Source organism: Pelodiscus sinensis, chromosome 3 (assembly GCF_052426305.1).
Source record: "Pelodiscus sinensis isolate ZL-2025 chromosome 3, ASM5242630v1, whole genome shotgun sequence".
NCBI lineage: Eukaryota > Metazoa > Chordata > Testudines > Trionychidae > Pelodiscus > Pelodiscus sinensis.
The window spans coordinates 57900615-57924545 of NC_143054.1; the positions used below are offsets into that span (position 1 = coordinate 57900615).

A 23931-nucleotide genomic window follows, 5' to 3' on the forward strand; every position below is an offset into this window, starting at 1 on the left:
AGTTAGGGGGAAGTTAATAGAGTGATTTATTTTAAAATAATTTCCAGAGATATTGCAAAATCTGTCATACAAATGTTTTTTTAAATTGTGATAAGAACAGTGTGCATTGAAAAATATAATCTACCAAAATATTTGTATGAGATGGCAGAAAATTATTGATGCTTTATAATCTGTAAATGCATGGTGTCCGTTAACTGAGCTAACAATCTGAGATGGTGTTCTGGTATATTGGGACAAATGTGCTGTAAATGAGATATTGAATGCCTTAAATATAAAGTTTCTTATCATTTAGAGTTGTTCCTCATGGTCCCTGTTACCTATTAGAGAACTGATGGTGAAGAAACCCACAGAAGTTCTCAGAGATGCCTCTCCCGCTCTTCTTCCTAATTATCCTAATTAAATCATTCTAGTCAGGATTACAAGCAATGTGATTTAGACCTGTGTCATATGCACTAGTGTAGTATATACTTGTTTTATCTTACTGACTAGACTCCTGCTGTTGATCTAGTTTCCCTATAAAAAAATTCATACTTGGCAGGAAATAATTTCTTGAAAATCATAAATGTTGAGAACTGCTAATGGAATATCTTAGATAATGAGTATCTTGTGAGGTTGTATACTTGGCTTTGTTTTTGTTTTTTTCCTTAAGTTTTTTTTTCTACTCTACTAATGGACTCTGTAGTGTGATGCATAAATCATAGTACTGTACTGTTCACAGGGAGCTTTATTTAATGTAAAATGTACAGAAATATAAGCACAGGCGTTGGCTAATGGTGCAATGTGCTGTTATATGGGAGAGCTTGCATTTGGGAGCAACCACTAGTGCTATGTCTGAAGGCAGCTAGTAGTATGTTACCCTTGCTTTTGAGTGCCTCCCTTTGACTATTGACATCTAATTTCTGTGATGCATTCGGAGTGCCTCCTTGTGGTGTTAGAGGAAGGCATTTATAATTTCATCTCTAGGAAAAGGAACAAGTAGTAGCAGGGAACAATAGGGTGTGAATAAAACAATAGGTGAAAAAGAGACTGTAAAAGGCACTCATGGTAGAGTGATTGTTTCACAGAAGACCCTACATAGAAAATAAGTATCTCAGGAACAGCAGCTTTTTCCACATAAATCTATAATCTTAACACAATTTCTTATCATTCAAGTACTTTTTTGGTCCCAGACACATCAGGCTACAATAGATCTCTGTGTCAGACATGTGTTTAGCATAGCCGATGAGGGAGAGAGGCAACATGGCCTTAAACCACCTTTATGCTTCTCTCATATTCTTGGCAACGAGGGACTAGGCTGGCTGCAGAGCTACTGTAAATTTAGCTTGTTTTTTAAGAACCCCAAGTGATGGTTAAACTGCCTAGAGATAGGGATGTAAAAACTGCCTAAAATAGTTCACTAGTTAAACTATTTAACTGGTTAACCATTGGCTGTGAACAGGCTGCTCCGCCCTGGCTCACCATGACCACAGGCGTTGTGGGGAGCCTTGACGCAGGCGTCTGGGGACTGCTCTGGCCTCAGTTTGCCATATGTAGCAGGGGCTGCTCTGACCTGGCCCAGGCTCACTGCGGGTAGCTGGGGCTGCTTCGGCCCTAGTTTGCTGTGGCTGCAGGCTTCAGGGGCTGCTCCATCAAGGCCTCAGGTGGCAAGGGCTGCTCCCATGGGCTGTCCGCCACCTGGACCCTCTGGTTAACCAGTTATCGAGTAAGCATGCCGGTAAGGCTAATGCTTACCAATTAACTGTTTAATCTTTTACATCCCTACCTGGGGATCACAGGAGCACAGTGTGCTCTAGTTATCCTGTCTCCCTCAGCTATGCTCCTGGTACATCCCTTTCCAGGGTGAGCCAGAAGGACGTATCGGAGAGCCAGCTATGCTATCTCAGCACCTGCCCAGCATTCTTCATACCAGTGGAACTCTGACCTGCCCCCCTTTTAGAATAACTTCAATCACACTTCTTTTGCGACATGGCAGTAACACAAAGCGCTGTAAGCATGAGCCAGAATCTGGCCTGTTGTCCTCAGCTGTGCATACATAGGGCAGGTTGATTTTTAATCTTCAATTCTAGCTGCCATACATAATTTTGGAGAGAGCAACATTTAATTACGAATGTCTCCAACCAAACAAAAGGTCCGTGATGGATGATGAGCACATCTGCTAGTGTCTGGTGACTTGCTCAGCGGGCTGATGGAGAAGGCCAGGCTCAGATGCCTAGAACCTCCTACCATGAAAAAGCACCTTTTAAACATTTTGTTTAGTGCAGGAATAAATAATTAGTATGTGTTCATTTAATACAAAGAGAATTTTATAATCGAGATATTAAATTAAACTGCCACAGAAATAATCATTTTAAATGTTTTTAAAGATATTCTGTACAACTATTTCCATATATATTAATTCCAGTTATATTTATTATGTCATGTCAATTGCTTTTGTAACTTTTGATTAATTTTCTGTATAAAAATCTTATCAGAACAATGTTGATTTTTAACAAAATGATTTTTATTAAAAGAGTTTGAGTAAAGTTTTTTTTTGTATGGAGATCACTTTTAGCAAACCAGTTTTCTTGTTACTTTCGTGCATCTTTATGCTCATTTCCTTCACAGCAAAAGTACCAGTTATGCTTAAGCAGATCTAAAGCACATACTTTACTGAAGGAAACAGAGCTAAGCAACATACCTGAAAACAAACTAAAAACTTGCATTAAAATCCCAGGGAAATTTTCAGTGGGCTTTCAATCAGGATCTATATGAACAATTGCTTGTGTGGGGTAACTATTCTTCAAAAAAAAAGTTATTTCATAGTTGAACATGAGATTTTTTTTTTTTACATTTTCCATTCAGAAAGAAAATTATCCACAGAGCTAGATCGTGCTTGATTTCCTTCTCACTAATCAGCGACCTTGGGGTCCAAACCTGCTCCATTGAGTTTAGTGGTTCTGGAGCTGGCCCTTAGTTTGCCCATCCATTTACGTAGCTGCGTAGAATGCCAGGAAAATTCTAACTGGCAGGCTGTTGGAGGTAGTCAGTTTCTCTCCTGAATAACATTCCATTGTGGAGTTTGCATTGGAATCTTGTCAGGCCTTATTAGAGTTGGTTCTTCTCGGTAGCTGGGATGGCAGTAGTTGCAAGAAATGGTACTGGAGAGTGAATAGGAGTCTCTCTTGCCTCTAGGTGAATACTGACTACTATTGTCTGCATGCTGTTGGAAGGCACTGTCCTGCAGATGCTGGTTTTCTAAGACCTAAAACGATGTAACTGCTGTGATCATTAAAGAGCACGTGGAACTTTTTGCTAACCCTTGGCCAGTTCTAAGTTTGTAATTATATCCTATTGAACCGAATTTCCCTGCCATGTCAGTTGGGTGTCCATGGTTCCTTTTCATATTGGAGATTACTTCTCAAGACTGTGAATCTTTCATGGATGTCCTCATCCTAATTCTGATACAGAACTTTCCTGAAGCAGCTATGGTGCTTAGATACATGAAAAGGTATGTTAACATCTGTTTTGAGAAGATCAAAATACTGTACCCAGTACACCAAGGTGAGTAGCTTAATAACATTTCCCTGCTTCTCCCTACCCACTTTGTATCTATACTTCCTCTTTCCATGTTCCACCTTCTGATTTAAGTGTTACCTGCAAACAAATTTGATTACAGTTGAAAGATAGAAAGCAGCCACTCAGAATGCAGAGGACTTGTTTTTTCAGCTAGTAAAAAATGTCTCTGGAAACCATAAAAGGTGCCCTGGCTGCCACCAAGCAAGAGGTGTCTTTGCAGACTGTCAGATGATCTATCTCTGTAACAGAAAAGGCTCTGCAGGATCTATAAAAGGGCTTTATGGACCATAATATTGTATACCAGTGATTCTCGTTCTCATTTTTTCCCTTCATGGCTCATCTACTACAAAATTGCATTGTGCTCTTCTAAGCAGAAAGTAGATGTCACTTTAGAGATGGCTGCATTTCATTGGTGGTGAAGTGTTTGCCTATCATTTTAAATTTTTGAGGCATTTTGATATATTTTGGGATACAAAGCATTATATCAATGTAAAGTTTTAGGCTATTCCCAGCCCTTCTTTGTTTACATAAGCAAAAAAATGCGGAGATAAACACAATGTGTAAATGATTTTACTGTACTTTCAGATAGGTCATTGGTGCTACCTGTGTTTGAATGTGGCTTGGGTGATCTTGTATTTTAAAATAATTTTACAAATTACTCTCTTATATTCTGCAATAAATTTCCAAAGTGGAGAACTGGCAATAATGAAACCACAGAGTTCCTCACAGTCCGTACAATTCTGTCTATTTTTATAATGGGAGGTTTTGTGACCAGAACTATTTGATCTTTGCTTTTGTGCTGTTCTGACCTGTCCCTGTCCTGAGCTGATGGCTCTGATCACAAGAGGTATCTTGGTGATGTTATACATTTATAAAATTCTCTTTCTTTGTTTCAAATTTAATTCACTCTCGCGTTTCAAATTATCACCTTGATTAACTGCAAAGTTTTGATGACTGCACAAGGAGAATAATTACATCAGTGTACATTGTCAGCTGGGACTTTCCCTGACTGTTTGGAAGTTGCTAGGATACTCTCTTACAGTTACAATTCACTTGATTAACTGCAAAGAAATGCCTTTATGTATATTGTTGTTCTGTACCAACATAGTTTTCTCTTAATGTAAATAGCTGAGCTATGGGTTAACTTCAGATGGTTTTGCCCATTTTTAGTTTGCTATTTAGCTCACATTCTTTGCAAATATAACAGCAAAAATGATGGTAACCTCTCTGAATAGCACTAGTCCTAGTTTGCAGTAGAGTAGAAAGAGTCTGTTCTCAGTTCTCCATTATAGCCAATCTGTGCTTGGATATAGTAGAGAGGAGCAGCCCTAGAGAAGTTGTCGAAGTTTTCTGAACCTTGGTTGCTCATCCCCAGCAGGAGAGAGATAACACCAGTTTCTGCCAGTGGCTTAAGGTCTATGGAGTTACAGTGGAACTCTGTTTACCACACCTTTATTCTGCCTCTCGAAGACCTCTACTGAATCCGCTCCATCCTTTTATGCTGGCAGAGTTTTCTGCCAGTAGAGTTCCCCTGCACTTGTGTTATTTTGTGCTGTTTGCTCAGCAGAAAGGGGCCTTAATGGAGTAGAGAATCCAGTCCACTCTTTGGATTCTTAGGCTTCATCCCCTTACCATTAACTTTATCCCTAACCCGCTCCTATGTTTATTTCCATACCATTAAGCTTTCTACACCCTTCTCCTCGCAGTTTTGTTGTGCTGTACGTCTCATTCATGATATATTGTAAAGCTTTAAGGGAAATCGATAATGTGCTCTTCCATGTTCCACAAAATTCCATAAAAACAGGTGGTACTAGGCTTAATAATCAGCCTGATAATTTCACACAGCATCACAGCAATGTGCTTCCCCTGCAGCATTTTCCCACTACTCCCATAACAGCAGAAAGTGGTGCCTGGGAGCAGTGCAGGGCATGGAGTCATGTGTGCCTGGTAATCGCCTCACTCCATTTTCCTCACATCCAGATCCCACTGCAACCTCCCTGGCCTGGTAAAATCATTAATCCATCATTAATCCAGCATGCTCTGTTTCCTATGGTGGCCAGAGTAAAGAGGTTCAAGTGACTATACGGGAGACTCTTGCGATTTGCAGAATCACTATTCGCAGTTCCACGTATTGGAGGCTGGGCATCTGTGGGGATCTCACCACAGCTGCCAGGAGCTGTGGTGTTTCCTAGTGAGTTTCCTGCAGCTGCCTGGAAGCTGCCGTGAGTTCCACACCAATGCCCAGCCTCCATGATGAGTTCAGGAGTCGTAAAGAACTCAGTGTGGGGGCCTGGAGGCATGGCTCCCAATATTCATGAATTTCGCCATTCATGGATGTGGAAACGAATTGACTGCGAATGGTGAGGGTTTCCTGTACATACACATGCATGCATGCACAATCCGCTCTAAGACATCTCAGTGCAGATAGAGGTTTCATACTAAAATTGATATGGGATATCTCCCTACGAATGCCTGGCTATTTCTAACAACTGTTTTCTAAAAGCCATGGTCATGAGTCTTTGAATGTGTCAAATTGATTGGCCACATCTAGTAAGATGTCACATGGTCTAACCTTGCTTTCAGCAGTATGCCACTAGAATGGATAAAATATGTCATCTTGATTCTATAGCAGCAGCTCAGGAGATACTGGAAGGGTAGAGGTAACTAAAACAACATTCAAATACATCTTTTTGATGAATTGTTTTAAATTTTATAACCTTTAATAAGTGTTATTTTTAATTTCTTAATTTTTCTTTCAGAAATCCATATTTCCAAATATCGGTACGTTAATTAGACATCAAAATCCAGAACTCGTCCAAGCTTCATCAAAGACAAGTGGTAAGACTCTCATTGGAGATTGGATCTGGCCCTCCATACCAAAAGAATTGGCCTGAGCAGCAGGCACCACAATGCCTGTTGGGAGTAGGAGAAGAATAATCTGCATAGATAGTAGTGTTATTTGTAAAACTACTGGTGAGCTGAATATATATGCTCAGTAGTGCTGCATTGGTGGGTGAATGTACTTCTACTTTTGTGGTCAACAGCATATTTCAAGGATTTTGCCTTGTGTTGTCCAGTTGGCTAAAAGAATCAGTGGGAGCTGACACCTTGGGGTAACAGGCCTTTACCTATACAATAATTTTAAAACCTACTAATGTAAGGTTAGATCATTCTATCCACTTCAGTGGGGAGTTCTGCTTAAAAACAAATTGTATGGCTAGGGTCTATGATACCTTATGTGACATGGCTCAAAAGAAAATATGCTGCAGTCTACTTAGGTGTGGTAGAGCAACTGCAGCCTTTTATGTCAAAATTGTTCTTTTTGAGACAAAAGAGTAGTGTAAATAGGAGATTAGTATGTGTTCATTATTACTTTGTGGCTGGCATATCCTAATATGCCGATCTATTTATACCTCATTCAATTATGTATTATCTAACTCTGGGATACAGTGTTGTGAAAGATGTCATACAAAGTAAGGGCCTAACAACACAATCCCAACTTATGCATATAGTCCTTTAGGTTAATAATATTGCCGCTTTCCTCATTCATAATTAATTATCTTTCTTGACAAAATGACATATCGCTTGGGATAGGGATATTTTATTACCTAATAATAATCATTTGGAAAAGCCTAGGTAAAATGCAGATATTCTTTTTCAAATTTGGATGAAGAGTAAATAGTCTATATTTTACAAAGTAACTGATTACCTAAATGAATTTTTATAGACCAGGATCTTTTTGAAGATGCTAATTTTATACAGCACAATCTGAAATAATTTTCCATAATGGAGTCTCTTTTTCTGTATTAATTTATAGACTGTACAGTATCTTGGCAGTAGGAACAATAGTTGTCAAGTGTCCTGTACAACATACTAGTTTCCTTTAGAGGGCACCATTGGTTTCCTTGAAAACTCTTTAGCTATTTGATCTTGCTGTAAGTAAGGTTTGCTATCTATATCTTGCTATTTTACATTTATTTTACGTTGTGTTTAAAAATCTAGAGTGCTTAGACTGATGTGCATTCTCATATTGTAAGCAGGTATTTATCATACTCTTACCCTCTATATGAACTCCTGGGATTTCGTTGCAATGAGAGTCGGTCCCATCACATTTTCTAAGGGCCAAACCCTTGGAAAGAGTGGGCAGGCCGTGTCACTGGGCTGCTTGCTCAAAGAGTGCAACAGGATTCAAATGCTTAGCTTTAACCTTTAGAAGTGTTGTGGGCCCTCATTTCCATTACAAAATATAGGGGAATTGCATGTTCTTCTACCCTACCTGGTGTTCCAGTGACTCCATACAGTGCACAGACTCATTGGACAACCCCTACTGCTTCCATAATCTGTGTACTGGATACTACTACTCAGGAAATAAGGGGATCAGTTTCCCTGCCTTCTCCAACAGGAGTAGCACTTCTTAACCTATCATTCTCTTCTTTTTTTTGAAGTGTTGCACCACTGCTGCGCATACTACTCCCCCATGTACAGAGGGCTGTTGTGGAACTTGTGCAGTGTTCTCCTGCATCCATGAGCTTTCTCCTCTCTGTCTGGGCCAAAATGATGCTTCCCCTAATGATCTTTCTTGGGTTTGCCTCCAAATTAAATATGAACAATATGTTTTGGATGCATTTAAAAGCTTTCTTTAGCCTGAGCTCATATCCAAAACTTCCAAAATTCACAGTGAGCCTGAACTCTACCATCTCTGAGATCTCAAAACATGTCATTTTTCTTTTCACTTCTACATGCTGGTGAATTTCCAAGTGCTGGACAGGTCCAGTGGGAATCTTGTGAGAGGGCTAATCCTGCTGCAAGATTTAAAAGCACTCAACACTTTGGATCTGAACTATCCTAAACTCTTGTTCTCCTTTACACCAAGATTAAGAGCATTTCATTTCATTTTGCCCTTCTAAAAAAGCAACTTTGGCAGGAGGATGGGCAAAAAGACATTGTTTTCAAAAGTCAGTAGAGCCTCTTTTTGGTTCCCTCAACCTTTTTTTTTTTTTTACATTTTAAAAAATTTACTCTCTTCATGTGATCTAATGATTATATTGTTGTAGCGATATACAGTAGTCTGGGTTTAAGAAACATGGACCTGGTTTCCTGAAGAGATTGCACACGATTGTGTGCCCATTTAATTTGCCCAAACAATTGTTCAACGGCTGATAATATAAAGCTCAAGGAATAATACAGTTAGATGTATCATTCACTTCACATTCATCATGATCACTCATGCATTTTCCTATGTGCAATTACATAAACATAGCCCCGATAATCTGGGTTTATATTTTAAACTCATATTTTACTAACTTTGCTTACTAGATCCAATACTCCATGCAGGGAGATGTAGTTAGAACATCTGTGCGCCCCTCCTCCCCATCCATACACATTAAGTAGAACTGCTTGACTGTAGTTAAAATGGTACATTCTGTTGTTTTGAAAAATCCATACCATATAATTAAGACCGGTGAGAAGGAACAGGAAAAGGGGATATGGAGTACAATGGGAAGGAAGACCACCTGGCTGGGGGTTAGGAGAAAAGGATGCAGCGTGGAGCAACAAAGAGGAAGTCCCATGAGGGAGAAACCACAGCTAGAAGAGGAAGAGGCCTACTGGAAGCTCTCATTGGGGAAGGTGGGAGAATGCCAGCTCCCACCAAACCAAGCCACTAACTGTCACACTCCCTGCCCATTCTCATGTCTGCCGAGGAAGGGTTTCACCACTCTCAATGGCTCTAAAATTTTGGCAGGACATGGAGCTTTGATTCCATGAGTACAGCAGAGGCTTTTCTCACAGTGGGTGAGGTGCATTACCTGGCTCTGTGTGGGCTCAAGTCTAGAATAGAAGAAGTGATAGAGCTTAGGACTGAGGTTCATGGGAAGATTTCCAAAGTGATAGTGAAGAAAAGTCTGAAAGGAGAAAAGGCTGTGATATCTGAAATATCTACCTCGGCATCCCAGTGCTGTAGCCATTGCACAGAAAGCTCTGCCCTTCTCATTGAAGTGGTTTACCTAGAGCACAGGAACTGTGGAGTTGGAGTGCACTAAGGGCATGTCTACACTACACAGAAGAACACCGCTGCCACTGTCAATCTTCCAGGGTTTGATTTAGTGGGTCTAGTATAGACCCACTAGATCGAACTAAAAGGGCTCCCCCATCGGGTGCAGGTACTCCTGCTCCTCATGGGGAGTAAGGGAAGCAGCCTCCTACTGTGTGGACGGCATGGAAACACTATGTAAGATACGTCAACTCCAGCTATGAAATTTACATAGCTGGAGTTGCATATCTTACTTGGATCTTCCTATGTAGTGTAGATCAGGCCCTAGTGCTTTGCCACTGTGGACACATTGGGAGTTACAGTGTTGGGAGCTGATTTACTGCTCTGTGACTTGCCAGTATAGACTTGGCTTCACCTCCCAACCTTGAGAGTTAAAGGTTGGACTGGATGTGACTGGATCCTGGCTGAAGAAGTAAGAAGTGTTTAATTGCCTGAGAGAAGCATGAACTGGTTGTGGGTTCGTAGTATAAACAAACTCAGTGTTGCAGTCAAGGGAGATAGACTCCTTTCCCCACCTTTGGATTATGCTCTTGTACTTGGTAGTGGATGAAATGGTTTATTTTTAATCCTTGAGATTTCTCTGCCATCTGAGTATAGGTCCTTTGCATTTATCCACAGCTACTAATTCAGATGTTAAAGTACAGTTCGTTTCTGCCCACCCAGTGATTATTAACTAGCTAGGGTGAAGATAAAAGATGTCATGATCCTTTGGACAGATTAAGGGACAGTTCCAATTTCCTGTCCAATGCTACTGCTCATGGGCACTTTAGAAAACCAAATTCCGATACTATGTCAACTAGCCGTGGTCCCTAACTACCAGCTACCAGCAGAGTCTGTTTCAGATGAATATACTAAGGCTGTGTTCAAATATATCAAGTTTGTTCAAAAGAGGAAGTGCTAAATCATGTACCGTAATTAGAGGCATACCACCTCCATCATTACCAAAATACTCATTTGAGCAGTAATGGTTGCAGATGCAGTTTTCCAACCTGCCCACTATTATTGCGGGATCCCCACTGAATAGAAAGTCATCCATAACTCAAGTTACAAACCAAAAGATGTTTTGTGCCAGTAAAAACATGTGGCTGCTCAACTACAGTAGAGATCCTGCAATACACTGAGGACACAACACCCTAATGAGTTAGGTGATCCTGATAATATACAAAAAATGTGAGCACACAGTTCTGCACTGAGTCCTGGGTCTGGTGTGTGCCTTTTGTTTAAGGACCTTCAGGCAGGTTAATTTACATAGAAAGTTCTAAAGGTTGTCCCTTGTTGCTGGATGGAGAGTCACTCCTCCACAAAATGAGAGAGGTTGAGAGCTTAGCAACATCTCATACAGCATTTCCACATAAATTTTTCCTTTCTAATTCCTCCCTTTTTCTCAATCTTTAGGGTATGGCTCAGAAAGTTCAGACAAAACAAGAACAAATTTAAACCCTCAGGCTTTGAAAGATTTAGTTATGAATTAACTCACTTTATTTGTTGTTGAGGAAATGCTCCAACATTATTCTTGTGCTGTTGCTGGCTGTTCAGAAATTGTATGCGTCATGGGGTGTTCCATAGGCTTTAGGAAAATATGCTTATAAATATAACATAACTAGAATATGGTTTGTGCAAGATAATTCAAGAATCTACTGAATGGCTACGTCTACACTGGCCCCTTTTCCGGAAGGGGCATGTTAATTTCAGCTATCGTAGTAGGGAAATCCGCGGGGGATTTAAATATCCCCCGCGGCATTTAAATAAAAATGTCCGCCGCTTTTTTCCGGCTTTTAGAAAAGCCGGAAAAGAGCGTCTACACTGGCCCCGATCCTCCGGAAAAAGCGCCCTTTTCCGGAGGCTCTTCAAAGTAGGAATAAGAGCCTCCGGAAAAGGGCGCTTTTTCCGGAGGATCGGGGCCAGTGTAGACGCTCTTTTCCAGCTTTTCTAAAAGCTGGAAAAAAGCAGCGGACATTTTTATTTAAATGCCGCGGGGGATATTTAAATCCCCCGCGGATTTCCCTACTACGATAGCTGAAATTAACATGCCCCTTCCGGAAAAGGGGCCAGTGTAGACGAGCCCAATGTGTATATACTATTTGTATGCATGTATTATTCCTGTATTTGGAATTAGAAATAATTACATACAATGAGAAATAATTTCTAAGTAGAAATTAGAAATTGCTGATAGTCATGCCAAGTGGAGGCCCTTAGTGGTATTCAAGGAATTTCCCAATACTCAGAACAATGATCTGAGAATAGACTTCTTTCTTCCGCAAGCCTGAGAGGAGGACCTATGGTTGGTCCTGCCAATACCTCTGGCCCTGTCCCCTGATGCTGGCCATCTTGGATGCAGTATTTTTCCACTGACAGTGAGAGAAAAGTTTAAACTGAACACAAAAGGATTCCCACCTTATGCAAATACTATTTAAGAGTGGGAAGTGAGTGGGGAATGCTTTCCAGTCTGTGAAAGAAGATTATTGGAACAACTCTGAGGGTGAGATGTTACATGTAACTAGTTTTAGTGAATTAAGTTTAAATTGTGTGTTGTGTTCTTTTGTTTAGTAATCTATATTGTTCTGTCCATCTCTTATGACCCCCTAAAATCCTTCCTTTTATATTTAATAAAATCACATTTGTTTACTAATAAACCTGGTATAAGAAATTGCTGCCTGTGTGCATATATCTGCTTACCCTAAGAAAGAGGGCAAATATGAGATTACTTTGTAAAAAACTTCTTACAAAGTAAGTTGGATTTAACTGGAGCTCAGTTTGTGTGTTTGGGTGCTGAGGCAAGTCCCTTTGGCTGCACCTTCCCAGAGCTGAGTTGATCTCAGCATCTGTATTATACTGCAAAGGACTGTGATCTATATCTGTGTCACTGCTGGAGGAGGCCTGAAGGGACAAAGGCAGCAGGACAGAACTGAGGTCTCCCATAAGAGTAGAAAGGTGGGCTCAGTGGTATTTCAGTATACCAAGTGACAGTCCCAAGAGGTCCCAATGACCGAACCCATCACAGTATGGAGGCCTATTTTCAGGAGTTCGAACATTTCCTTTTTCCCCCCTAAGACAAGAGGTTTGGACAATAATGTGAAAATGTAGGTGTCTATTGCAGCCATTTGAAGCATTCACTATCATTTCTGTTTGTAACTTTCATACTATTGGGTCATAAATTACCATGGGGCCCACTAGTTCCTATCTATTCTCAGGGAGGCCATTTGAAATACCTCACAGTCTGAATCTTTAGATCCTAGCTGACTTGTTGAGGGATTTGTGCAAAGGCAACTGCTGGGGAGGAACATAAGGGCGGCACCAGCCATGTGCCCAGCTGCTCCCCTACATGACTCCTCCCCTTGCTACCGCTAGCCCAGGTGATGGCCACTCCTAGGAGGGTGAGGGGCTCGGGATAACCCTCACCTGCTTTATCCCAAGCCTCACCTCTTCCCACCCCCACTCCACCCCTTCCCCAAGTGCCCTCCCCTCAATAACACATCCCAGGGGACTAGCTGGATATCTGGTGTCAGCAGCAGGAGTCAGGATCCCCTGAACTCACTGGTGGTGGAGGGAAGGGGAGCGACCCAGCCCCAGTCTGCTCCACTCCCCTTGCTTCCAGCCACTGCCAGTGAGTGTGGGGAATGGTTCCACCTTTTTCCCCTAAACTCCCTCCCACAAGCAATGTGGTTGAGGAGCTGTGGGATGAGAGTCGGCTGGGGATGGGTCACTCTTCTTCCTGCCACCAGTGAGTAGGGAGGTGGCACAGCCAGTGCCAGGCACCGTGCTAGTCCCTTGGGCTCACAGGACCCTGTGCAGGACCTCAAGTGACTGCCCCAAACTGTCCAATGGATGGGACAGAGCTGCTGGCCCATTACCCCTGAGCACTGAGGGACACGTGAACCTTTGTCTCTCCTCCCCCACCCCAGCAGCTACATGTGGCCCCTGGGTCTGTGCAGCTTAGGATCAGAAAATTCTGATGGGATGGGTTAGCTATGGAACTATGTACAATGCCTCTGATATTTTAAGGTTCTAGTAGTGGCCCATTCATGAGCTGTAACCTATTTTATCACCTACCATAAGTTCACCCTTCCCTAGGAATATGCTGCAGTTCATTATGTGAAGATCAAAAGGAAACCTAAGTTGGTGTGTTTCCTTGTGGATGGTCAGGCTTTTCCTCTCTTGCTACTCTGCCTGACTATTTGGAAACACGTGCCTGACGTATGCCGTGTAAGTGAGTATGCTTTGAGCTCCGCTCTAATGAAGCTTACCTCTCTAGTTCCAACCCACTTCCCCACTATCAGACGTCTCCTTTGATCCATGCTCCTTGGTAGACAGAGACACGTTATCTGAGTCTGTATTACTATGGTATTTTTAATCTCAGAGGCTGGGCATACGAGTGACATGGCCACTCAGCCTTTTCCTTTTCTTCCCACTGTTGCTCCTCAAATTTAGGGTTATCCTCTGAGCGCCCAAAGCAATAAAAGACCATTGGTAAAATCTTCTTCCTGGCCTCTCGCCCATTTGAACTGAGCAAACTCCCTTGACTTCAGTGGGAGATAGGAGCCTAAATACTTTTGAGGCTCTGGGCTTAGGGTACATCTACACTGCATTTAGATTCCCAGGGCTGCCAGCTGAGTGAGACTTGTGGGCTCAGATTCAAGGAACTGTTTAATAGAAGAAGAGATGCTGGGGCTGGGCTTGAGGAGCCTGTGAAGTGGGAGAATCTCAGCACCTGGTCTGCAGCCTGAGCCCAAACCTCTACACCACACTTAGCAAGCCTGTTAGCCCAAGCCCGGTGAGCCTGCCAGCTGGCAGGGGCCACCACTGTCTACTTGCAGTATTGGCATACCCTGGGAGGCATCTCTAGAATGGACTGAACTATTCCTCCTTAGGCTGATTCTGCCCCATACAGAGCGTCTCTTTTACATTGGTTCTGACTTGCAGATGAGCACCCCCCTTCCGAACCATTGTCAGCTGGCTACTCACTCATGACATACTGGGAGAGCTGGATCACTCTCTTCGGGTCTTGTTTATTTTGGCAAGATCTATATGATTTCTTTGAGAATAGAGCTGGGCTCCCTTTGCTTTTCCCAGCGATCCAATGTGAGGTCCAGATAAGGCTCTTAGTGTGAAAGTACATAACCTGATACCTTGAAGTTATTGTGACTTCAGAGTTCTTGGCTTGAGGCTGTGCTAACAGTGCCTGCACCAGGGAAAATGTTTTAAGCTTCTTCCTCTTCAGCCAGTAACCTAACTCTGTGGCATGAGAGGTTAATGAAGCAAGTTAAGACACACACAGAGAAGCTATATATGCTCATAGCTGATTTGGTCCCATGTTTGTGTGAAATACTGGCCCAATCTGTGTCTGATTATAGCCCCTAGAGTAGGGCCAGTTGCTAAGAATATCCAATAGCAAGACAGATCAGTGCTCTCTGAATCCATTATCCCTGCCCTTCCATACAACAGTGCTCAAACATGTGCATGCAAAAATCAGCGTTTCTCCTCTCTGAAGAAAAAGTGCCTCCAGTGGGGGTAGTAGAGTGGAGGTGAGACTTCAGTGGCACATGGGTGTGCCACCAACGCACTAATGAAGGCTCTCTTTGAATAAGGTTGCCAAACTCCCTACCCTCATGGAGGTCGGAGCTACTTCTCTGAAATCTTTCTGCTATTATATACTGTAAGAAGAGTGTGCAGTTATATACCTTTGCTGTTTGCAGGCACCTGACCTTCTCATTGAAATCTCCATTCTGCTTTCAAATTCTGCTTTATTTTCTAACATTACTTCTAAAACTCCAGCCTATGAATGCCAGTCTTAAATCTCCTCCATTAAGCCTACTAACTGTATTAAAAAAAAACCCTCTTTCTACCACGTGTCCTGGGATTATTTTTGGAGGTGATCCACTTTTCACTATCCCTGATTTTTTTTCTTTAATCATAGCAAGGGGGTATTAATAGCTTGCTTGGGCTAACAACATTTTCCCTTTAGCATTCTAATATGCTCATGTGGTCTTAGCCACAGGCTTCTCCTCCATCATGTCATAAAGTGGCTGTTTCTGTTTCCCTGTGAACTGATTAAAAACAACACTCACAAGAGATCTACAAGCTTCTGTGCTCTTCCTCTTCAGCATTCCATTGCATCCCGTTGAGGCTGCTTTTGATTTGGTTCTGGAATGTGAGATTCATACTCCAACTGTACTCAGGCCTATCTGTTTGTTAAGGTGCATCTTTCTTTCCCTTGGGGCTCTAAGGGGACGTAGGATAAAATTGTCAGTGATGGGTTGTTTTTTTTTAACCAATTAAGCTACCTTTGTACACTCCACTACCTGAATGGGAATTACAGCTCTGTCTGAGAAGCTTTTGCCCTAGTCATTGTTACAGCTTGGCTCCTGCTATCCATTAAGCACTACTGTAGCCCAAGTTTTCTTTTTTCAATTCTCAATGTTTGGCATGAATTTTTGTTCAACTCCTCATTTCAATGCCCATCAAAAATCCAGAGTTCCTATGTCTAAAAGTATTTTTATGAAGACTTGTGAGCTTGTCATTTCTTATTCATACTAATAACTAGCAGGCGTACCCAGCATTCCCCTAGTCCTTCAGGGGAGGGCCTTGGGGATGGCGGATACAGGAGATGGGGGCAGGGAGCGTGAGAGAGTGCAGGCTGGGGGTGTAGAGAGGCTCAGGGGGATGCTTGCCCCAAAAGTGCATGTTCTCTTCCCCTCCCCGTCCCCAACTCTACCAGAGGTCCATTCTCTTCCCACCAGAAGGTTGAGAAAGCTACTAGGGGAGAAGCTGTTCTAGATGTGATCCTAACAAATAGGGAGGAACTGGTTGAGAATCTGAAAGTAGAAGGCACTTCCGGTGAAAGTGATCTTGTAATCATAGAGTTCACAATTTTAAGGAAGGCTAGTAGGGAGAACAGCAAAATAGAGACAATGGATTTCGGGAAGGTGGATTTTGGTAAGCTCGGAGAGCTGATAGGTAAGGTCCCATGGGAATCAAGACTGAGGGGAAAAACAACTTGGGAGGGTTGGCAGTTTTTCAAAGGGACATTGATAAGGGCCCAAAAGCAAGCTATTCTGCTGCATCAGAAAGATAGAAAATATGACAAAAGACCACCTTGGCTTAACCATGAAATCTTGCATGATCTAAAAATAAAAAAGGAGTCCTATAAAAAATGGAAAGTAGGACAAATTACAAAGGATGAATATAGGCAAACAACACAGGAATGCAGGGGCAAGATTAGAAAGGCAAAGGCACAAAATTAACTCAAACTAGCTATGGGAATAAAGGGAAACAAGAAGACTTTTTATAAATACATTAGAAGCAAGAGGAAGACCAAGGACAGGGTAGGCCCACTGGTCAGTGAGGAGGGAGTAACAGGAAACTTGGAAATGGCAGAGATGCTTAATGACTTCTTTGTTTCGGTCTTCACTGAGAAGTCTGAAGGAATGCCTAACATAGTGAATGCTAGTGGGAAGGGGGTAGGTTTAGAAGATAAAATAAAAAAAGAACAACTTAAAAATCTCCTAGAAAATAGTTTGCTTTTGGGCCCTTAATAATGTCCTTTTTAAAAACTGCCAACTCTCTTCACTTGTTTTTCCTCCTAGTCTTGCTTCCCATGGGACCTTACTTACCAGCTCTCTGAGTTTACTAAAATCTGCCTCCTGAAATCCATTGTCTGTTTTACTGTTCTCCCTTCTACCATTCCTCAGAACCATGAACTCTATGATTTTTATGCTCACTTTCTTCCAAGCTGCCTTCTACTTTCACATTTTCAATCAGTTCCTCCCTATTTGTTAAAATCAAATCAAGAACAGCTTCCCCCCAGTAGCTTTCTCAACTGTCTGAAATAAAAAATTGTCTCCAATGCAGTACAAGAACTTATTGATAATCTATGCCCTGCTGTGTTAGTTTCCCATCACCACCAAATTCTGCACTTTGGATGATTTTGTTAGTTGTTTAAACTAACCTCATCCACCTCTTCTGCCTGGGTAGGTGGCCTGTAGTAGACCCCTAGCATGACATCACCCTTGTTTTGTATGCCTTTTTAACCTAACTCGGAGACTCTCAACAAGTCTGTTTTCTATGTCCATCTCCACTTCAGTCCAAGCTGTATCCTTCCATACCAATATTCCAGTCGTGTATTATCCCACCAAGTCTCTGTGATACCAACGATGTCATAGTTATGTTTATTTACTAGTACTTCAGGTTCTTCCTGCTTATTCCCCTTTACTTCTTGCATTTGTATAAATACTGATTTGATTTTTATTTGATTTTGCTCCCAAGTTTTGCCTTCTCCCACCTTTATCTCTGCTATTATAGCCCATGCTCCCTCCCACGTCTGACTCATCTCCCAGGTCTTCATGTTTTTCCACTTACCTGTGGGCTTCAGTACCCTGCACCTGTTGAACCTAATTTAAAGCCCTGCTCACTAGGTTAGCCAGTCTGTGTCCAAATACAGTTTTCCCCTTCCTCGAAAGGTGACCCCTATCCCTGCTTAATAGTCCTTCTTCTTGGAACAGCATCCTGTAGTCAAGAAAGCCAACCAGGAATTCATTTTTAGGATGGACATGTGTCTGTTTGGGCCCTGACCTTTGACAGGAAGGACTGAAGAGAATACGACCTGTGCTCCAAACTCCTTCACCCGTATTCTCAGAGCATGGGCTACTAGACAGAGAGCTGGATAATCCTCAGCAATGCCTCAGTAGTGTCTCAGATACAGGCCCCTGGCAGGCAGCATATCTCCTGAGATGTCATCTCAGGGCAACAGATGGGCGCCTCCGTCCCCCTCAGAATGGAGTTTCCAGCCACCACTACCTACTTTTCCTCCTCATAGTGGTAGCTGTAGACCTCCCAGCACTGGGGGTACAAGGCTTCTCTTCTGCTTTAGGAGATGATTCCTTATCTCCTGTACCCAAATCAGCATAACAATTCTCCAGTACCACAGTGGGAGGGTTGGGATCAGGAATGAAGCACTGCCTGCTGCCAGAAGTGACCAGCTGCCAGTATCGCCCCTGAGACAGAGCCATCTCCTCCTCCACCAATGATGTGTCAGCAGCCTTTTGTAATCGGGTAGACCAGTGATTCCCAAACTTTTCAGCAACACCCCTCCCTTTTTGATTTTTGAAAAACCCTCACGCCTCCTCCACCCCCCACCCCCAAAATAGCAGCAAAACTTGTTGAGCAAAAAAAAAGAAAAGAAAGGAAAAAGAAAAGAACTGATTGGGGCAGCAAAGCTTAATGGGGGAGAGAGGGGCAGGATGCCTCATGCCCCCTCCCAGAATTTCTTCATGCCCCCCCAGTTTGGGAACCCATGGGGTAGCCCATTATGCTCATTCTACAGTATAACTGTTCCTCCTATCAGACCCCTCCGTTTCCATTTTATGAGAAACAATTGAACTCCAGACACACTCCATTGTCCTGGCACAACCAAATCCTTACCTTGCTTCAAGTTATGATAAGAGGAAGCTGCATACCAAATTTGGTGGTCATGGCTCTTGCCATAAAATTCTTGAATATATTGACACAGACAAATGGATGGACGGACACAAAGTCAGACAAAGCTTCTATAACATGTAGTAGAAAGTAGATAATATGGGATACAGATATTATAAGTTGGATCACTACATGAAGCATCCTACACACATCCTATAAAGTCTAAACACATTGTTATAACTGCAATATCTATTTTAACTCTACCAGCACAAGGGTTACCAGACTATTCTCCATCTATGCATTTTTCAGAGAGACATAGTGGCTTGGCATGAGCTGGCACCTGAGCTCCCAGCCTCACACTGCCTTCCTAACTCTAGTCCAGGGCCAGTACACTATCATATGCCATGATGCCTATAGAGAAATTAATAATGATTAAGCTGCTGATGTGCTGACACCGATGTGTCAGAATATATTGTGCATCTTACACATGCAAATTCCCGGATGAGCAGTTCTCTTCTGTGATAATGTTTAGTGTCTGAGTGCAGCTGGAAAACACAGTGCAAATGACAGTGTAATATGCCAAGGAACTTCATCGCTTTCTAATTGAAATTAATTAAAAAATAAACCACCATGTGTGTTGCATAACAGAAGAGACTGCTTCCCTTACCATTACAGCAACTGCTCCTAGATGTAATGATTTCAAACAAAGGGAAAGCAATCTCAAAGGCTTACAAACCAGACAAAATTAACCCACTTTCTATTGTCTAAAATGTAATTGTAGCAAGATGCAGGTTGACCTAATGTAGTTTCTTATCACTCCCAAGCTGTCATCAGGATACAGGTTGTTTAACAGGACAAGCCATGTAGAGACTTCAACAGATAATATTGGAGAGGACTCACAATTTCCCATTCAGCAGACAGATATTTCACATTGATATTAGTGACCAGTGTGGCGATCATTTTCCAGTGATACATTACAGGACACTTTTAAATAAATATCATGACAACCACGTGTGAAATGTATTGAGCTGGTCAGACCACCTGAGATTAGTTTTGTACCAGGGATCCCCTTGCTGTCTGGCATTAGGGTGCTTAACAAGGATCTTTATTGGGCTACATCTCCACTGTAGCCTTCTTGCAGAAAAGCTTATGCAAAGGAAAGTCGGCGTGGAATATCGCCACACTTCATTTGCATAATTAATGAGCAGCCATTTTTGCACAAAAGGCCTTTGAGCAAAAAAGAACTGTGTAGACGGCTCCTTTTTGCACAAAGACCCCCTCTTGCACAAGAGCCGTTCTTCCTCATTTTTTGATATTCCACTTCGAACTTCATTTACATAAGCTTTTCTGCAAGAAGGCTATAGTGTAGACATAGGCTTAGATTGCTGGAAAGCAGGCAATTATTCATTTTCAGTTTGGCCCTTGTAGTAAGATTGAGGGCTTCGGTTTAGACAGAAGTGGTCAATACTTTGCTAATATAAAGAAATGTGAAGCTGTAAGCAAGAGGCAGGACCCTGATCATAGAAGTTGGCAAAAACAGGGCTGATATTACAGAAATACTCATACCTAAGAGGTACTAGGCACAGGCCAGAGGGGCGTTAACTAGTGTTCTCTCTAACATTTTCTGTTCTTGGGTGAATTGAATTTTCTTTTGGGCAGGTTGAACTTTCTTATGTGCAACGCCAATATTGAGGTAGTGTATGGATGTGCACTATCAATACAAACAAAACACACACACCCCCCAAAACTCAAAAAGTAGAAGCCCCAGAACAAATTAATACATGGCTACTGGGTTTATAGACAGATGAATGTTTCAAAGAGCTTGCAAATTAAGGTTTCATCTTACAAAACAACAAGCATCATACCTACTTCTGACTCCTAAGAGCTGGAACTCTACCACATAGAAAAGATCTGGCCTTAATGAACTAAAATATAGCATCTATTAATTAGTAACACAGTATTTTTTAAAAAATCATCAGTTTTAGATATTTGCAACACTCCAAAAAACTTCTGTTAAAGAATCTTTTTATTTTTTACTTTAAGCCATTAACATGATTTGAAATGTAATCATGCAAATGTCCTCCTGGCACACACACACCCCAGCCAGACAGAGAGGACTGCAGCAAGTGAGTCAGACAGCCCAAGCAAACTGCCCCCCCACCTTCACCTCACTGCATAGATGTCAGCACCAACCCAACCCCTCTTTCTCCCACCTACTCCTGCACCATCTGCTCCCCTCCCCCTCACCCCCTCCCTCCTGGTGGGGTCTGGGATAAAATCCAGCTTCTCAAACTAGCAGACACCAGCAGTCACTCCTGTCCTAACTCCCAGCTAAAGCACAAATTATCCACACACCTCTCAGCTCACAGCACAAACTCCCTCCTGCCTCCACCTCGCCCCAATGCCATCACCCACCCACCCCACTTCCTCCCACCAATCCCGTTCAGTCAGCCCCTTATTTCCCCCTTTCCAGGAGGCTTGAGAGTGCTGAGCTTCTGCTTCTCTCTCCTCATGCAAATGGGACTCTTTGAACTCCCCTCCCCTCTGACTTCCCCCCCCAACCAATTAATTACTTACTTTCTGCCTCACTTCCTCCCTCTCCTACTCTCTCCTCCTCCCCAAATCACTTATTCCCTCCTTATCTCACTTTTTACCTGCTCTAGTTTCAAGCACAGAGCAGCTCCATTAAGTTGCTTGCTTAGCAAGACAATACCCTGTCAGTCAACTGAGCTCCCTGCGTTTGTGGGAGCTTTAAACTTCTGAGCAGAGTTCAGAAAACAGCTGCTCAGTCATGCAGCTGCACGGCTTTCAGAGAACCTTGGTAATAACAGAACACCTCATTAAGAAACATCTCGGTACCGACACACACCTCATAGATAACAGGAACATATTGATCCAAGTTCAGGACAGGGTCTAAACTGACAGCATGATAGATAGTGATCATATCCCCATGTACAAGGTAATGGATGGTGTCTAGGTAACATTAGAGAATGGCAACCTGATACTTCAGGAGTGATGTGTAACTTGTTTGTACCTATATATAAAAATGCACCCCAAACAGTTGTTGTCCAACCGAGGGAGCAGTGTCTCACTCCTGGCACTGACTGAGTTGGTCCATTGTCAGGGGGAACATATGTAGTGGTTCAGTAGAGCCCACTGATAGCTATTACTGTACTTTGTTTGACAATGGATCTGGCCAGGCAGCTTCAATCCTTATCTGATTTGTGGTCTTTGGGGCTCTCTTGGAATCTGCTGTGGTGGCTATTTGTGCAAACCAGCAAGGCACACAAAAAAGCATATGCATGCAGCCAAATGATGGAGTAGGAGACCTGTCAGGACACCCACGGGTGATGCTTGACTACTACAGCCCTCAAAGGGATGGGATTCTCTTCAACCCCATATACTGTGTAAACAACAACAAAAATCCTCCCTCACCCAGGTTATAGAGTACTTACCTGAGGTGTTGGTGGCTCTTTGTCCTCCCTGCATAGATTCCTTTACTGTAAATGAACATTCAGCATATAACCATACCTAGTCACAGATTTTATTTTTGTTCTTTTAGGTCCAATGACATCAGTCTTTATCTGGATCAAACACTCTCCACTCCAATCTGATGTCATAGACACTTGCAGCATGAATTCCAAACCAAGAAACTTAGGTAGTTAAAATAGTTTATATTTTATTCTTGCTATTTTATACCCTTAACTATACAATTAGTTAAAGTAAAACTCAGCTTTTTTACTGTATTGCATGGTTTTAAAAATGTTTAACTTAAAGTATTTTTCCTGATCATTTCGATAATTAAATATGTAATAGTACATCTGTTTGCATTTTAGACTATATAATTTCAGGTCATTTTTAAGAGGCATTGTTATGAAGTACTGTACTTCTCTTAAAGAAGATTCAAATCAGGGGAATTATATTTTGGAGGCATATTGTTAAATGCAGGAAACAGATTTGCAGGAGAAATTATTCTTCATATGTGAGATCAGTAAAGCTGACAATGTAGATAAACTACAAAAGAGCTGAATAAAAAGCAAAGACATTGGAAGCAGTAGATATGGCTTAAAATTCAGTTTTTTTTTCTGTTCCTTTGTTTGTTATTTTCTTATTTAATAATTCTTATTTTTATCATCTTTTGGTTCCAGACGGTGTTTAGTCATGAGAAAAACCACTTCCAAGATTGCTGGGGAAACATGATATTTAAATACTGTCAATATTTTGTAGAAATGTACTCCCAAAGATCTCAAAGCATTTGAAACTTTCAAACTACCATAAGGCAATTGTGTAAGTTTGAGAGTGTCATTATGAGTTGCCATAATGTTGGGATTGAAGAGTTGATTTCAGTTCTTTCATGTTTTGTTGGTGATCTTATTCCTTTTAAAGGATACGTCTACATTGTACTCTCTTGTGCAAGGACATATGCAAATGAGCACCACGCCCATTTGCATGCTTAATGAGCCACCATTTTGCGCAAGGGGCTTTTGTGCAAGAAGGAGCAGTCTACACTGTTCCTTCTTGCGCAAAAACCCCCTCTAGTGCAAGAGCCGTTCTGCCTAAAAATAAGCAGCAGAACTGCTCTTGCGCAAAAGGGGGTTTTGTGCAAGAAGGAGCAGTGTAGACTGTTCCTTCTTGCGCAAAAGCCCCTTATGGAAAATGGCGGCTCATTTGTATATGTTCTTGTGCAAGAGAGCACAATGTAGACATAGCTTTTCATAGCAGTTCACTACAGAATTTCTTGTCATGTTGCATATCCAGTGTGTAGTACTGTTCTTGGCTTTCTGTCTTTGGGACCTCCAGTATGCAGAAGGCATAGATGGTGGGTAATGTAGGCAAGGGAAGGTATTGCCTTCCCAAAACTTCCTACACTGGGCCTGCAGCATGGCTGTCTGGCTCCCCAGCTGCTTGGGACC

At 42.1% G+C, this 23931-nt stretch overlaps 1 long non-coding RNA gene across 1 annotated transcript in view; it reads right to left on the reverse strand.

Annotated features, from left to right (window-relative positions):
- Positions 1-22587, reverse strand: part of LOC112547275 (uncharacterized) — a 34271-nt gene extending 11684 nt beyond the window's left edge. The window contains exon 1 of the long non-coding RNA XR_012902572.2: positions 22474-22587. This is a non-coding gene — a long non-coding RNA (uncharacterized LOC112547275). The remainder of the gene's footprint in view (positions 1-22473) is intronic.
- Positions 22588-23931: the final 1344 nt, after the last annotated feature.